At 52.0% G+C, this 15,557-nt stretch overlaps 1 pseudogene; it reads left to right on the top strand.

Moving 5' to 3' along the window:
* The first annotated feature begins 355 nt into the window (after positions 1–355).
* Positions 356–2,536, top strand: LOC135536473 (vomeronasal type-2 receptor 1-like; annotated as a pseudogene).
* Positions 2,537–15,557: the final 13,021 nt, after the last annotated feature.

The following is a 15,557-nucleotide window of genomic DNA, read 5'->3' as shown; positions in this document are numbered from 1 at the left end:
GACAGGCTACAGAAGATGCTACGCTAATGCAAAGGAGATTGGAATGACAAGTGGACTACACGTCTCGAATGTTCAGAAAGTTAAGCTTACGTAGCAAGAATCTCCACAGTATAACTTTCTCTTTCTGTATCTCTTTCTGTCTCTCTCTGTCTGCTTCTATTCTCTCTCTTTTCCTCTTTCTCTCCATCAGTTTGCTTGTACCATAAACAAGTTAACAGTTTGCTTGTACATAAACAAGTTAATACAGTTTGCTTGTACCATAAACAAGTTAACAGTTTGCTTGTACCATAAACAAGTTAATACAGTTTGCTTGTACCATAAACAGGTTAATAAAGTGTTGGAATCTCCTGTGCAGGTGAGTTCTCCAGGGGACATCCAGTGTATTGTGGAGTCATTGTAATGTGCTCCTCTGAAGTGGACCTGCGCCCTGTGATCCAGGAGCTGGTCCAACACAATGTCACCAACCGCACCTGGATCACCAGCGAGGCCTGGGTCACCTCCACACTCAACCAGCCTGGGGTGAGGGGTCAACTCGGGGTTAGGGTTCAACCTGGGGTCACAGGTACCATAGAATTAGTCAGCAGAGTGACCGCTTTATATTCAAAGCAGTGTTCCCTGATTTGTTGGGTGTTGATAGTCTGATGATGTGGGGTTTTCTGTGTCTCGGTGAGTTCAGTGCTGGGTGGTACTCTGGGATTCGGCCTCCAGTGTCACCTGCTAAACACAACCCCTACGATGATACGCTCACTGAGGAATTCTGGGAAAGGGCCTTCAACTCCACACTGGACTATGGCCAGGCTCTGAGGCTGGCGAAAGAAATGGCCAGGGCAACATTGGGACAACACAACCCTTTCCAGGGCAGTCAGAGGGGAACCTGAGGGGCTGTATTGGGGCAGACGTCCCTGGAGAATCTTTATGATACCTACTCTGATGTGACCCAGCTCCACCTCACATACAGGTAGATATGGTGATACCTACTCTGACCTGACCTAGCTACACCTCACATACAGGTAGATATGGTGATACCTACTCTGACGTGACCCAGCTACACCTCACATACAGGTAGATATGAGGATACCTACTCTGATGTGACCCAGCTACACCTCACATACAGGTAGATATGAGGATACCTACTCTGATGTGACCCAGCTACACCTCACATACAGGTAGATATGAGGATACCTACTCTGACATGACCCTGCTACACCTCACATACAGGTAGATATGAGGATACCTACTCTGACGTGACCCTGCTACACCTCACATACAGGTAGATATGGTGATACCTACTCTGATGTGACCCAGCTACACCTCACATACAGGTAGATATGAGGATACCTACTCTGATGTGACCCTGCTACACCTCACATACAGGTAGATATGAGGATACCTACTCTGACATGATCCAGCTACACCTCACATACAGGTAGATATGGTGATACCTACTCTGACATGACCCAGCTACACCTCACATACAGGTAGATATGAGGATACCTACTCTGACGTGACCCAGCTACACCTCACATACTGGTAGATATGATGATACCTACTCTGACATGACCCTGCTACACCTCACATACAGATAGATATGAGGATACCTACTCTGACGTGACCCTGCTACACCTCACATACAGGTAGATATGAGGATACCTACTCTGACGTGACCCTGCTACACCTCACATACAGGTAGATATGGTGATACCTACTCTGACGTGACCCTGCTACACCTCACATACAGGTAGATATGGTGATACCTACTCTGACCTGACCCAGCTACACCTCACATACAGGTAGATATGGTGATACCTACTCTGACGTGACCCTGCTACACCTCACATACAGGTAGATATGGTGATACCTACTCTGACGTGACCCTGCTACACCTCACATACAGGTAGATATGGTGATACCTACTCTGACCTGACCCTGCTACACCTCACATACAGGTAGATATGGTGATACCTACTCTGACATGACCCTGCTACACCTCACATACAGGTAGATATGAGGATACCTACTCTGATGTGACCCTGCTACACCTCACATACAGGTAGATATGGTGATACCTACTCTGACATGACCCAACTACACCTCACATACAGGTAGATATGGCGATTCTGATATTATGCATTGCAGTGTGTAAAAGGCTTTGTCCACTGTGTCCCATGCCATGCATAACATGGAGATCTCTGAGCCTTGCCAGGGGCCCTTCAACAACAGCTGTGCTGATGTCACCAGCATTGAGCCCTGACAGGTGTGCCTGTGTATGTGTGTGTGTTCATCGCAGTTGTAACTGCTGTATGTTTTAATATTGTCCATCTTCTCCTTTCTTCTCTAGTTGATGTACTACCTGAGGAACGTGTAGTTTGACGTCTCCCACACCAAAGAACCTTTATTCTTCCAGAACGGCTACTATGACATCATTAACTTGCAAGTGAATGGTGACGGTAAGATCTCCTGCTTGACGATTGGCCAGTTCAACGGCACAGCAGCCCCAGAGGCCATGATGACCATCAACAAGGCATCCATAGTGTGAGGTACTGAGGATACAGACAGGGATGTGTGTACCCTGTCTGTCTGACAATCTCCCTCCCTCCTTCCCTGTCTGTCTGTCTGTCTAGTCTCACTCCCTCCTTCCCTGTCTGTCTGTCTAACAGTCACCCTCCCTCCCTGTCTGTCTGTCTAACAGTCTCCCGCCCTCCTTGTCTGTCTGTCTGTCTGACAGTCACCCTCCCTCCCTGTCTGTCTGTCTGTCTAACAGTCTCCCTCCCTCCTTGTCTGTCTGTCTGTCTAACAGTCTCCCTCCCTCCTTGTCTGTCTGTCTGTCTGACAGTCACCCTCCCTCCCTGTCTGTCTGTCTAACAGTCTCCCTCCCTCCTTGTCTGTCTGTCTGTCTGACAGTCACCCTCCCTCCCTGTCTGTCTGTCTGTCTAACAGTCTCCCTCCCTCCTTGTCTGTCTGTCTGTCTAACAGTCTCCCTCCCTCCTTGTCTGTCTGTCTGTCTGACAGTCACCCTCCCTCCCTGTCTGTCTGTCTAACAGTCTCCCTCCCTCCTTGTCTGTCTGTCTGTCTGACAATCTCCCTCCCTCCCTGTCTGTCTGTCTGTCTAACAGTCACCCTCCCTCCCTCCCTGTCTGTCTGACAGTCTCCCTCCCTCCTTCCCTCCCTGTCTGTCTGACAGTCTCCCTCCCTCCTTCCCTGTCTGTCTGTCTAACAGTCTCCCTCCCTCCCTCCCTCCCTCCCTGTCTGTCTAACAGTCTCCCTCCCTCCCTCCCTCCCTGTCTGTCTGACAGTCTCCCTCCCTCCCTCCCTCCCTCCCTGTCTGTCTGACAGTCTCCCTCCCTCCTCCCTCCCTGTCTGTCTGACAGTCTCCCTCCCTCCCTCCCTCCCTCCCTCCCTGTCTGTCTGACAGTCTCCCTCCCTCCCCTCCCTCCCTGTCTGACAGTCTCCCCCTCCCTCCCTGTCTGTCTGACAGTCTCCCTCCCTCCCTCCCTCCCTGTCTGTCTGACAGTCTCCCTCCCTCCCTCCTCCCTGTCTGTCTGACAGTCTCCCTCACTCCCTCCCTCCCTCCCTCCCTGTCTGTCTGACAGTCTCCCTCCCTCCCTCCCTCCCTCCCTGTATGTCTGACAGTCTCCTCCCCTCCCTCCCTCCCTCCCTCCCTGTCTGTCTGACAGTCTCCTCCCTCCCTCCCTCCCTCCCTGTCTGTCTGACAGTCTCCCTCCCTCCCTCCCTCCCTCCCTCCCTGTCTGTCTGACAGTCTCCCTCCCTCCCTCCCTCCCTGTCTGTCTGACAGTCTCCTCCCTCCCCTCCCTCCCTCCCCCTCCTCCCTCCCTCCCTCCCTCCCTGTCTGTCTGACAGTCTCCCTCCCTCCCTCCCTCCCTGTCTGTCTGACAGTCTCCCTCCCTCCCTCCCTCCCTCCCTCCCTCCCTCCCTGTCTGTCTGACAGTCTCCCTCCCTCCCTCCCTGTCTGTCTGACAGTCTCCCTCCCTCCCTCCCTCCCTGTCTGTCTGACAGTCTCCCTCCCTGTCTGTCTGTCTGACAGTCTCCCTCCCTCCCTCCCTGTCTGACAGTCTCCTCCCTCCCTCCCTCCCTCCCTGTCTGTCTGACTGTCTCCCTCCCTCCTCCCTGTCTGTCTGACAGTCTCCCTCCCTCCCTCCCTGTCTGTCTGACAGTCTCCCTCCCTCCCTCCCTCCCTCCCTCCCTGTCTGTCTGACAGTCTCCCTCCCTCCCTCCCTGTCTGTCTGACAGTCTCCCTCCCTCCCTCCCTGTCTGTCAGACAGTCTCCCTCCCTCCCTCCCTGTCTGTCAGACAGTCTCCCTCCCTCCCTCCCTGTCTGTCAGACAGTCTCCCTCCCTCCCTCCCTGTCTGTCAGACAGTCTCCTCCTCCTCCCTGTCTGTCAGACAGTCTCCTCCCTCCCTCCCTGTCTGTCAGACAGTCTCCTCCCTCCCTCCCTGTCTGTCAGACAGTCTCCCTCCTCCCTCCCTGTCTGTCAGACAGTCTCCTCCCTCCCTCCCTGTCTGTCAGACAGTCTCCCTCCCTCCCTCCCTGTCTGTCAGACAGTCTCCCTCCCTCCCTCCCTGTCTGTCAGACAGTCTCCCTCCCTCCCTGTCTGTCAGACAGTCTCCCTCCCTCCCTGTCTGTCAGACAGTCTCCCTCCCTCCCTGTCTGTCAGACAGTCTCCTCCCTCCCTGTCTGTCAGACAGTCTCCTCCCTCCCTGTCTGTCAGACAGTCTCCCTCTCTCCCTCCCTCCCTGTCTGTCAGACAGTCTCCCTCCCTCCCTCCATCCCTCCCTGTCTGTATGACAGTCTCCCTCCCTCCCTCCCTCCCTCCCTGACAGTCTCCCTCCCTCCCTGACAGTCTCCCTCCCTCCCTGACAGTCTCCCTCCCTCCCTGTCTGCCTGACAGTCTCCCTCCCTGACAGTCTCCCTCCCTCCCTGTCTGCCTGACAGTCTCCCTCCCTGTCTGTCTGACAGTCTCCCTCCCTCTCCTGTCTGACAGTCTCCTTCCCTGTCTGTCTGTCTGTCTGTCTGTCAGTCTCCCTCCCTCCCTCCCTCCCTGACAGTCTCCCTCCCTCCCTCCCTGACAGTCTCCCTCCCTCCCTCCCTCCCTGTCTGACAGTCTCCCTCCCTCCCTCCCTCCCTGTCTGACAGTCTCCCTCCCTCCCTCCCTCCCTGTCTGACAGTCTCCCTCCCTCCCTGTCTGACAGTCTCCCTCCCTCCCTGTCTGACAGTCTCCCTCCCTCCCTGTCTGACAGTCTCCCTCCCTCCCTGTCTGACAGTCTCCCTCCCTCCCTGTCTGACAGTCTCCTCCCTCCCTGTCTGACAGTCTCCCTCCCTGTCTGACAGTCTCCCTCCCTCCCTCCCTCCCTGTCTGACAGTCTCCCTCCCTCCCTCCCTGTCTGTCTGACAGTCTCCTCCCTCCCTCCCTGTCTGTCTGACAGTCTCCTCCCTCCCTGTCTGTCTGACAGTCTCCCTCCCTCCCTGTCTGTCTGTCTGACAGTCTCCCTCCCTCCCTGTCTGTCTGACAGTCTCCCTCCCTCCCTGTCTGTCTGACAGTCTCCTCCCTCCCTGTCTGTCTGACAGTCTCCTCCCTCCCTGTCTGTCTGACAGTCTCCCTCCCTCCCTGTCTGTCTGACAGTCTCCCTCCCTCCCTGTCTGTCTGACAGTCTCCCTCCCTCCCTGTCTGTCAGACAGTCTCCCTCCCTCCCTGTCTGTCAGACAGTCTCCCTCCCTCCCTGTCTGTCAGACAGTCTCCCTCCCTCCCTGTCTGTCAGACAGTCTCCCTCCCTCCCTGTCTGTCAGACAGTCTCCCTCTCTCCCTCCCTGTCTGTCAGACAGTCTCCCTCTCTCCCTCCCTGTCTGTCAGACAGTCTCCCTCTCTCCCTCCCTGTCTGTCAGACAGTCTCCCTCTCTCCCTCCCTGTCTGTCAGACAGTCTCCCTCTCTCCCTCCCTGTCTGTCAGACAGTCTCCCTCCCTCCCTCCCTCCATCCCTCCCTGTCTGTATGACAGTCTCCCTCCCTCCCTCCCTCCCTGACAGTCTCCCTCCCTCCCTGACAGTCTCCCTCCCTCCCTGTCTGCCTGACAGTCTCCCTCCCTGACAGTCTCCCTCCCTCCCTGTCTGCCTGACAGTCTCCCTCCCTCCCTCCCTCCCTCCCTCCCTCCCTCCCTGTCTGTCTGACAGTCTCCCTCCCTCTCCTGTCTGACAGTCTCCTTCCCTGTCTGTCTGTCTGTCTGTCTGTCTGTCTGTCTCCCTCCCTCCCTCCCTGACAGTCTCCCTCCCTCCCTCCCTCCCTCCCTCCCTCCCTGTCTGACAGTCTCCCTCCCTCCCTCCCTCCCTCCCTGTCTGACAGTCTCCCTCCCTCCCTCCCTCCCTCCCTGTCTGACAGTCTCCCCCCTCCCTCCCTCCCTCCCTGTCTGACAGTCTCCCTCCCTCCCTCCCTCCCTCCCTGACAGTCTCCCTCCCTCCCTCCCTCCCTCCCTGACAGTCTCCTCCCTCCCTCCCTCCCTCCCTGACAGTCTCCCTCCCTCCCTCCCTGTCTGTCTGACAGTCTCCCTCCCTCCCTCCCTCCCTGTCTGTCTGACAGTCTCCCTCCCCTCCCTCCCTCCCTGTCTGTCTGACAGTCTCCCTCCCTCCCTCCCTCCCTGTCTGTCTGACAGTCTCCTCCCTCCCCCTCCCTGTCTGTCTGACAGTCTCCCTCCCTCCTCCCTGTCTGTCTGACAGTCTCCCTCCCTCCCTCCCTGTCTGTCTGACAGTCTCCCTCCCTCCCTCCCTGTCTGTCTGACAGTCTCCCTCCCTCCCTCCCTGTCTGTCTGACAGTCTCCCTCCCTCCCTCCCTGTCTGTCTGACAGTCTCCTCCCTCCCTCCCTGTCTGTCTGACAGTCTCCCTCCCTCCCTCCCTGTCTGTCTGACAGTCTCCCTCCCCTCCCTCCCTGTCTGTCTGACAGTCTCCCCCTCCCTCCCTCCCTGTCTGTCTGACAGTCTCCTCCCTCCCTCCCTGTCTGTCTGACAGTCTCCCTCCCTCCCTCCCTGTCTGTCTGACAGTCTCCCTCCCTCCCTCCCTGTCTGTCTGACAGTCTCCCTCCCTCCCTCCCTGTCTGTCTGACAGTCTCCCTCCCTCCCTCCCTGTCTGTCTGACAGTCTCCCTCCCTCCCTCCCTGTCTGTCTGACAGTCTCCTCCCTCCCTCCCTGTCTGTCTGACAGTCTCCCTCCCTCCCTCCTCCCTGTCTGTCTGACAGTCTCCCTCCCTCCCTCCCTGTCTGTCTGACAGTCTCCTCCCTCCCTCCCTGTCTGTCTGACAGTCTCCTCCCTCCCTCCCTGTCTGTCTGACAGTCTCCCTCCCTCCCTCCCTGTCTGTCTGACAGTCTCCTCCCTCCCTCCCTGTCTGTCTGACAGTCTCCCTCCCTCCCTCCCTGTCTGTCTGACAGTCTCCCTCCCTCCCTCCCTGTCTGTCTGACAGTCTCCCTCCCTCCCTCCCTGTCTGTCTGACAGTCTCCTCCCTCCCTCCCTGTCTGTCTGACAGTCTCCTCCCTCCTCCCTGTCTGTCTGACAGTCTCCCTCCCTCCCTCCCTGTCTGTCTGACAGTCTCCCTCCCTCCCTCCCTGTCTGTCTGACAGTCTCCCTCCCTCCCTCCCTGTCTGTCTGACAGTCTCCCTCCCTCCCTCCCTGTCTGTCTGACAGTCTCCTCCCTCCCTCCCTGTCTGTCTGACAGTCTCCCTCCCTCCCTCCCTGTCTGTCTGACAGTCTCCTCCCTCCCTCCCTGTCTGTCTGACAGTCTCCTCCCTCCCTCCCTGTCTGTCTGACAGTCTCCTCCTCCCTCCCTGTCTGTCTGACAGTCTCCTCCCTCCCTCCCTGTCTGTCTGACAGTCTCCCTCCCTCCCTCCCTGTCTGTCTGACAGTCTCCCTCCCTCCCTCCCTGTCTGTCTGACAGTCTCCCTCCCTCCCTCCCTGTCTGTCTGACAGTCTCCCTCCCTCCCCTCCCTGTCTGTCTGACAGTCTCCTCCCTCCCTCCCTGTCTGTCTGACAGTCTCCCTCCCTCCCTCCCTGTCTGTCTGACAGTCTCCCTCCCTCCCTCCCTGTCTGTCTGACAGTCTCCCTCCCTCCCTCCCTGTCTGTCTGACAGTCTCCTCCCTCCCTCCCTGTCTGTCTGACAGTCTCCCCCTCCCTCCCTGTCTGTCTGACAGTCTCCTCTCCTCCTCCCTGTCTGTCTGACAGTCTCCTCCCTCCCTCCCTGTCTGTCTGACAGTCTCCTCCCTCCCTCCCTGTCTGTCTGACAGTCTCCCCCTCCCTCCCTGTCTGTCTGACAGTCTCCTCCTCCCTCCCTGTCTGTCTGACAGTCTCCTCCCTCCCTCCCTGTCTGTCTGACAGTCTCCTCCTCCCTCCCCTGTCTGTCTGACAGTCTCCCTCCCTCCCTCCCTGTCTGTCTGACAGTCTCCTCCCTCCCTCCCTGTCTGTCTGACAGTCTCCCTCCCTCCCTCCCTGTCTGTCTGACAGTCTCCTCCCTCCCTCCCTGTCTGTCTGACAGTCTCCTCCCTCCCTGTCTGTCTGACAGTCTCCTCCCTCCCCTCCCTGTCTGTCTGACAGTCTCCTCCCTCCCTCCCTGTCTGTCTGACAGTCTCCTCCCTCCCTCCCTGTCTGTCTGACAGTCTCCCTCCCTCCTCCCTGTCTGTCTGACAGTCTCCTCCCTCCTCCCTCCCTGTCTGTCTGACAGTCTCCTCCCTCCCCCTCCCTGTCTGTCTGACAGTCTCCCTCCTCCCCCTCCCTGTCTGTCTGACAGTCTCCTCCCTCCCTCCCTGTCTGTCTGACAGTCTCCTCCCTCCCTCCCTGTCTGTCTGACAGTCTCCCTCCCTCCCTCCCTGTCTGTCTGACAGTCTCCCCTCCCTCCCTCCCTGTCTGTCTGACAGTCTCCTCCCTCCCTCCCTGTCTGTCTGACAGTCTCCCTCCCTCCCTCCCCCGTCTGTCTGACAGTCTCCTCCCTCCCTCCCTGTCTGTCTGACAGTCTCCTCCCTCCCTCCCTGTCTGTCTGACAGTCTCCCTCCTCCCTCCCTGTCTGTCTGACAGTCTCCCTCCCTCCCTCCCTGTCTGTCTGACAGTCTCCTCCCTCCCTGTCTGTCTGACAGTCTCCTCCCTCCTCCCTGTCTGTCTGACAGTCTCCTCCCTCCCTCCCTGTCTGTCTGACAGTCTCCCTCCCTCCTCCCTGTCTGTCTGACAGTCTCCTCCCTCCCTCCCTGTCTGTCTGACAGTCTCCCCTCCCTGTCTGTCTGACAGTCTCCTCCCTGTCTGTCTGACAGTCTCCCTCCCTGTCTGTCTGACAGTCTCCCTCCCTGTCTGTCTGACAGTCTCCCTCCCTGTCTGTCTGACAGTCTCCCTCCCTGTCTGTCTGACAGTCTCCCTGTCTGTCTGTCTGACAGTCTCCCTGTCTGTCTGTCTGACAGTCTCCCTGTCTGTCTGTCTGACAGTCTCCCTGTCTGTCTGTCTGACAGTCTCCCTGTCTGTCTGTCTGACAGTCTCCCTGTCTGTCTGTCTGACAGTCTCCCTGTCTGTCTGTCTGACAGTCTCCCTGTCTGTCTGTCTGACAGTCTCCCTGTCTGTCTGACAGTCTCCCTGTCTGTCTGACAGTCTCCCTGTCTGTCTGACAGTCTCCCTGTCTGTTTGTCTGTCTGTTTGTCTGACAGTCTCCTCCCTCCCTCCCTCCCTGTCTGTCTGTCTGTCTGACAGTCTCCCTCCCTCCCTCCCTGTCTGTCTGTCTGTCTGACAGTCTCCCTCCCTCCCTCCCTGTCTGTCTGTCTGTCTGACAGTCTCCCTCCCTCCCTCCCTGTCTGACAGTCTCCCTCCCTCCCTCCCTGTCTGTCTGTCTGACAGACAGACAGGGAGGGAGGGAGGGAGACTGTCTGTCTGTCTGTCTGTCTGACAGTCTCCCTGTCTGTCTGTCTGACAGTCTCCCTCCCTCCCTCCCTCCCTGTCTGTCTGTCTGTCTGACAGTCTCCCTCCCTCCCTCCCTCCCTGTCTGTCTGTCTGTCTGACAGTCTCCCTCCCTCCTCCCTCCCTCCCTGTCTGTCTGACAGTCTCCCTCCTCCCTCCCTCCCTCCCCCTCCCTGTCTGTCAGACAGTCTCCTCCCTCCCCTCCCTCCCTGTCTGTCTGACAGTCTCCCTCCCTCCCTGTCTGTCTGACAGTCTCCTCCCTCCCTCCCTCCCTGTCTGTCTGACAGTCTCCTCCCTCCCTGTCTGTCTGACAGTCTCCTCCCACCCTGTCTGTCTGTCTGACAGTCTCCCTCCCTCCCTCCCTGTCTGTCTGTCTGACAGTCTCCCTCCCTCCCTGTCTGTCTGTCTGACAGTCTCCCTCCCTCCCTGTCTGTCTGTCTGACAGTCTCCCTCCCTCCCTGTCTGTCTGTCTGACAGTCTCCCTCCCTCCCTGTCTGTCTGTCTGACAGTCTCCCTCCCTCCCTGTGTCTGTAGCCCTGTGTAGGCTACAGGTGGCAATCAATGATTTTCTGCACACAGGATGACTTATGGGACACTATGTTGAAGCCACCATGCCTCCATCTTGTCACTCCCCCACCAAAATATTGCATTTATATTAATGTCGACATTAGTTTTAGCCATGTTTATTCTATTACAGACATCTTAATATACATTTAAAAGTACGCATTATGTGTAAAACAAAATGAAGTATACTTTTGAGATGAATGTTACTGTCCCCATTAAAACAAAAAAATACTTAAATACATGCAATTGTCCTTGAAACACTGTAGAATTCCATGTATTCCTATGGAGGACTGCTCCTACTGGGGAGAGCCAATAGAGTACCACAGTATGAGTCATAATACCCATAAAACCTAGCGGTCAGAGAGATTTACACAGTTATCAAAACGTCACGCCAGGGTAAGTCTACACAAAACACAGCCCTTATTTTAAGTGTTTATAAAATCCACCATGGGGAAAATTCTATGGAGGAAAAACGATTGGAACCATTTCCCTGCTAGGTTTTATGGGTATTATAACTCATACTCTGGGGCTCTATATGGCCAACCATGACTTCAGTCTCTCAATGGCCAATACATAGCATCAGCAATCATACCCACAGGAAGTAGGGGTGCTACAGCACCCCCTGTAAAATCAGAATGAAAAAATTATATATATATCTTCTTCTGAAAGTTCAGACCTCTTGACATTTTGTTACGTTAGCCTTATTCTAAAATAGATTACATTCATTTGATTTTTTTTTGTTACACAATGACGAAGCAAAAACAGTTTTCGACATTGTGTTTTATTTTTAATACATTTGCAACAAAGACCTTTATATACATAAGTATTCACTCTTTGCTATGAGACTCAAATTGAGCTCAGGTGCATCCTGTTTCTATTTAACATCCTTGAAATGTTTCTACAACTTGGAGTCCACCTGTGGTAAATTCAATTGATTGGACATGGTTTTGGAAAGGCACACACCTGTCAATATAATGAAAGACAACTAAAATGTGCAGTTTTGTCACACAACACCAAGTTTTGAGGGAGCGTGCAATTGGCATGCTTACTGGAGGAATGTCCACCGGAGAATTGAATGTTCATTACTCTACCATAAGCCGCCTCCAACATTGTTTTGTAGAATTTGGCAGTACTTCCAACTGGCCTCAACCGCAGACCACGTGTAACTATGCCAGCCTATGACCAACCATGACTGCAACCCTGCCCAGTCATGTGAAATCCATAGATTAGGGCCGAAATAATTTATTTCAATTGACTGATTTCCTTAAATGAATGGTAACTCAGTAAAAATGTAAGGTTCATATTTTTCTTCAGTGTATAAAAAAAAGGGCAAAAGTAGTGCACTGGACCTTTACTAGTTCTGTATTAACAGACCTACTAGTCCTGTATTACTAGTCCTGTATTAGCAGACCTTTACTAGTCCTCTTAACAGGCCTTGACTAGTCCTGTATTAGCAGACCTTTACTAGTCCTGTATTAACAGACCTTTACTAGTCCTGTATTAACCAACCTTTACTAGTCCTGTATTAACAGGCCTTTACTAGTCCTGTATTAACAGACCTTTACTAGTCCTGTATTAACAGACCTTTACTAGTCCTGTATTACTAGTCCTGTATTAGCAGACCAATATAGCAGTGTGTTGTGCGGGAAACAAAATAAATCTGAGGGACATTCTGCCCATAGACTTGCCAAGAGGGTGGAGCTCCTCGAGGTTGTTCGTGTCTTGCATGTCTTCTCAAAACATGTGGAACCAGAACTTAATTGAGCAGTTAGACTTTAGTCCTGGGTTAGTGCAAGTGAACAGCAAACCTGTTCTTTTATCTTGTATGTACTGACGTGTAACAGAGACATGTTTTTTTAATTTTATGTAAATTGTGGAAGTCTTATGGAATCTCTCTCATGTGTCGGACCCCAGTAAGACTAGCTGTCATTGGCTAATAGAGGATCCTAATAAATCAGGACTCATCCCAGTTTCCATCTCGGCTACACTTTGAGCCAATCGTATTTTAAAGGGGCAATCCGTCAACACATCCATTTTACTTCTGCACCCATTGATTCTTGAAGAATGACTTATGGTCTTAGTACAACTATCATAGCAGAACCCAAAATATAATCAACAGTAAAACACTTACCACCAACAGTTAAAACTATAATTTATATATATCATGATCCACCATACCGTCCGTATGAATAAGGGGTTCCTGTCGCCAGCCACATCCCTCAGCTTTTTACCAAATCAGGTGTGGAGGACACGGTTTCTACTGCTGATTGCAACTAATGGCCTCTGAACAATGTATTATAACTCAGGGCCAGAGGACTAATGGGAAAACAGAGGTCATAATCTAGAGAAAACGTAATGATTGTTATAGCACAGTAAAATAAAAATGCAATGCATTTTGTCTACTTTGCAATATTTTTTTAACTTCAAGCTAAACTGTAAACTAGGTGTTAAGGACTTACTATGATGACTACTGAATTCACGATCATGTTTGGTACAGAGTTTTAGTAATAATTTTCTGCAATAGCAAACATCAATGCAGGTTGTGTAAGATTTTGTTGTAGGGCAGAACAACCAATTAGTTCCTAACAGGTCAACAAGCAAAGTTTAATCTGAGAATCCTGGAAATAAACATTGAGTTACAAGTTGTAAAAAAAAAAAAGTTTAATCAATCGTTGTTACAATAGTCAGAGACAAATGTGACACTTAAGATAGAACTGGTCTCCTGATTTGAAGTAAAGCAAATGTAGCAAGCTAGCAGAAACATGCTAAACAAGTTCAAGTGAGCCAAGAAATGTAGCAAGCTAGCAGAAACATGCTAAACAAGTTCGAGTGAGCCAAGAAACGTAGCAAGCTAGCAGAAACATGCTAAACAAGTTCAAGTGAGCCAAGAAACGTAGCAAGCTAGCAGAAACATGCTAAACAAGTTCAAGTGAGCCAAGAAACGTAGCAAGCTAGCAGAAACATGCTAAACAAGTTCAAGTGAGCCAAGAAACGTAGCAAGCTAGCAGAAACATGCTAAACAAGTTCAAGTGAGCCAAGAAACGTAGCAAGCTAGCAGAAACATGCTAAACAAGTTCAAGTGAGCCAAGAAACGCAGCAAGCTAGCAGAAACATGCTAAACAAGTTCAAGTGAGCCAAGAAACGTAGCAAGCTAGCAGAAACATGCTAAACAAGTTCAAGTGAGCCAAGAAACGTAGCAAGCTAGCAGAAACATGCTAAACAAGTTCAAGTGAGCCAAGAAATGTAGCAAGCTAGCAGAAACATGCTAAACAAGTTCAAGTGAGCCAAGAAATGTAGCAAGCTAGCAGAAACATGCTAAACAAGTTCAAGTGAGCCAAGCATTTAGCAACCTCCCACATACACATTTAGAATTAATAAAAATAGAGCTAGCTGTCAAACACATTATTTAACATTTGCGTCATAGAAATGTCAGGTTGAATAGCTATATGAACTTACAGGGACGGACAGTTTAGCTAAGCTAAATCATAAACACAGGGACAGTTTGCTTCAAATCAGGGAAAAAAGTTACATCTTAGAAACACATTTATCTGACAAACAATGACCACCACATGACAACTTTTAACCCAATTCTATTTCAAGAGTGTCAATTCAAACCTCTGCCATGTTTTAAAGAAGAAGTCATAACCGCACCCATAGACTTTTTAAAACACAGGTTGGTTCTGTCACAAACCAGGTTCTACCGTTAGAATCAAAAGGTAACTAGACTATCAATCTACACCCATTTAAGACCAAGCTGACATATGGGGAAGATTAGGATTGGCGTGATGGAGGTTAGAGTTGAAGTTAATGCATTAAGGCAAATAGGAACGTTAGGTAACAAGGATACAGTGTTAAAGTAGTGGAATGCAACTACGCCCAATGTCAGTGATTTTTAGTTGAACTGGCATCATAGTCAAGGAACTGTTTCCCAGTAGTTGATTACTTTGACATGTAGCCAACTACTAGGACACCTTTCAACAAAAACAGGAACGGGCCCAATCAGACCTGCCCAATTCTCACATTAAACATATTTAGTAGATTCAAGTAGACTAAAGTAGACATTAGCATGTCACCCTGAAATAATCTGTGCTCACAATTTATGATTTATGACACTTCAGATTTACCCCCCCCCCCCCACACAGTAGTTTGGATGTAGAGAACTACTTTTTCAAAGTGCCTAAATCAGTTTAACTTCTTCCAGTGTGAAGTAATTGGTAATCTTGGTAAAACATTTGCCAACACCGCAAGGATGTGGTGGTCTGGAAAGGAAACACGAAAAGGAAACATTAGGAACATTTAAAAAAAAAAAGTTGCAGACATGAAAGTAGTGCCAGGTGAGTAACTACAATTTAAGGAGAGCAAAGCATAAAAAGGGGCCAACTGAGGACATGGGTAGCATATGTTCTGGCTACAAGGTAGCATATGTTCTGGCTACAAGGTAGCATATGTTCTGGCTACAAGGTAGCATATGTTCTGGCTACAAGGTAGCATATGTTCTGGCTACAAGGTAGCATATGTTCTGGCTACAAGGTAGCATATGTTCTGGCTACAAGGTAGCATATGTTCTGGCTACAAGGTAGCATATGCTCTGGCTACAGGGTAGCATATGCTCTGGCTACAGGGTAGCATATGCTCTGGCTACAAGGTAGCATATGCTCTGGCTACAGGGTAGCATATGCTCTGGCTACAGGGTAGCATATGCTCTGGCTACAGGGTAGCATATGTTCTGGCTACAAGGTAGCATATGCTCTGGCTACAAGGTAGCATATGCTCTGGCTACAAGGTAGCATATGCTCTGGCTACAGGGTAGCATATGCTCTGGCTACAGGGTAGCATATGCTCTGGCTACAGGGTAGCATATGCTCTGGCTACAGGGTAGCATATGCTCTGACTACAGGGTAGCATATGCTATGGCTACAGGGCAGCATATGCTATGGCTACAGGGCAGCATATGCTATGGCTACAGGGCAGCATATGCTATGGCTACAGGGCAGCATATGCTCTGGCTACAGGGTAGCATATGCTCAGGCTACAGGGTAGCATATGCTCAGGCTACAGGGCAGCATATGCTA

The sequence above is a fragment of the Oncorhynchus masou genome, unplaced genomic scaffold (assembly GCF_036934945.1).
Source record: "Oncorhynchus masou masou isolate Uvic2021 unplaced genomic scaffold, UVic_Omas_1.1 unplaced_scaffold_6235, whole genome shotgun sequence".
Taxonomy (NCBI): domain Eukaryota; kingdom Metazoa; phylum Chordata; class Actinopteri; order Salmoniformes; family Salmonidae; genus Oncorhynchus; species Oncorhynchus masou.
This window is presented reverse-complemented; position numbering and strand designations above follow the sequence as displayed.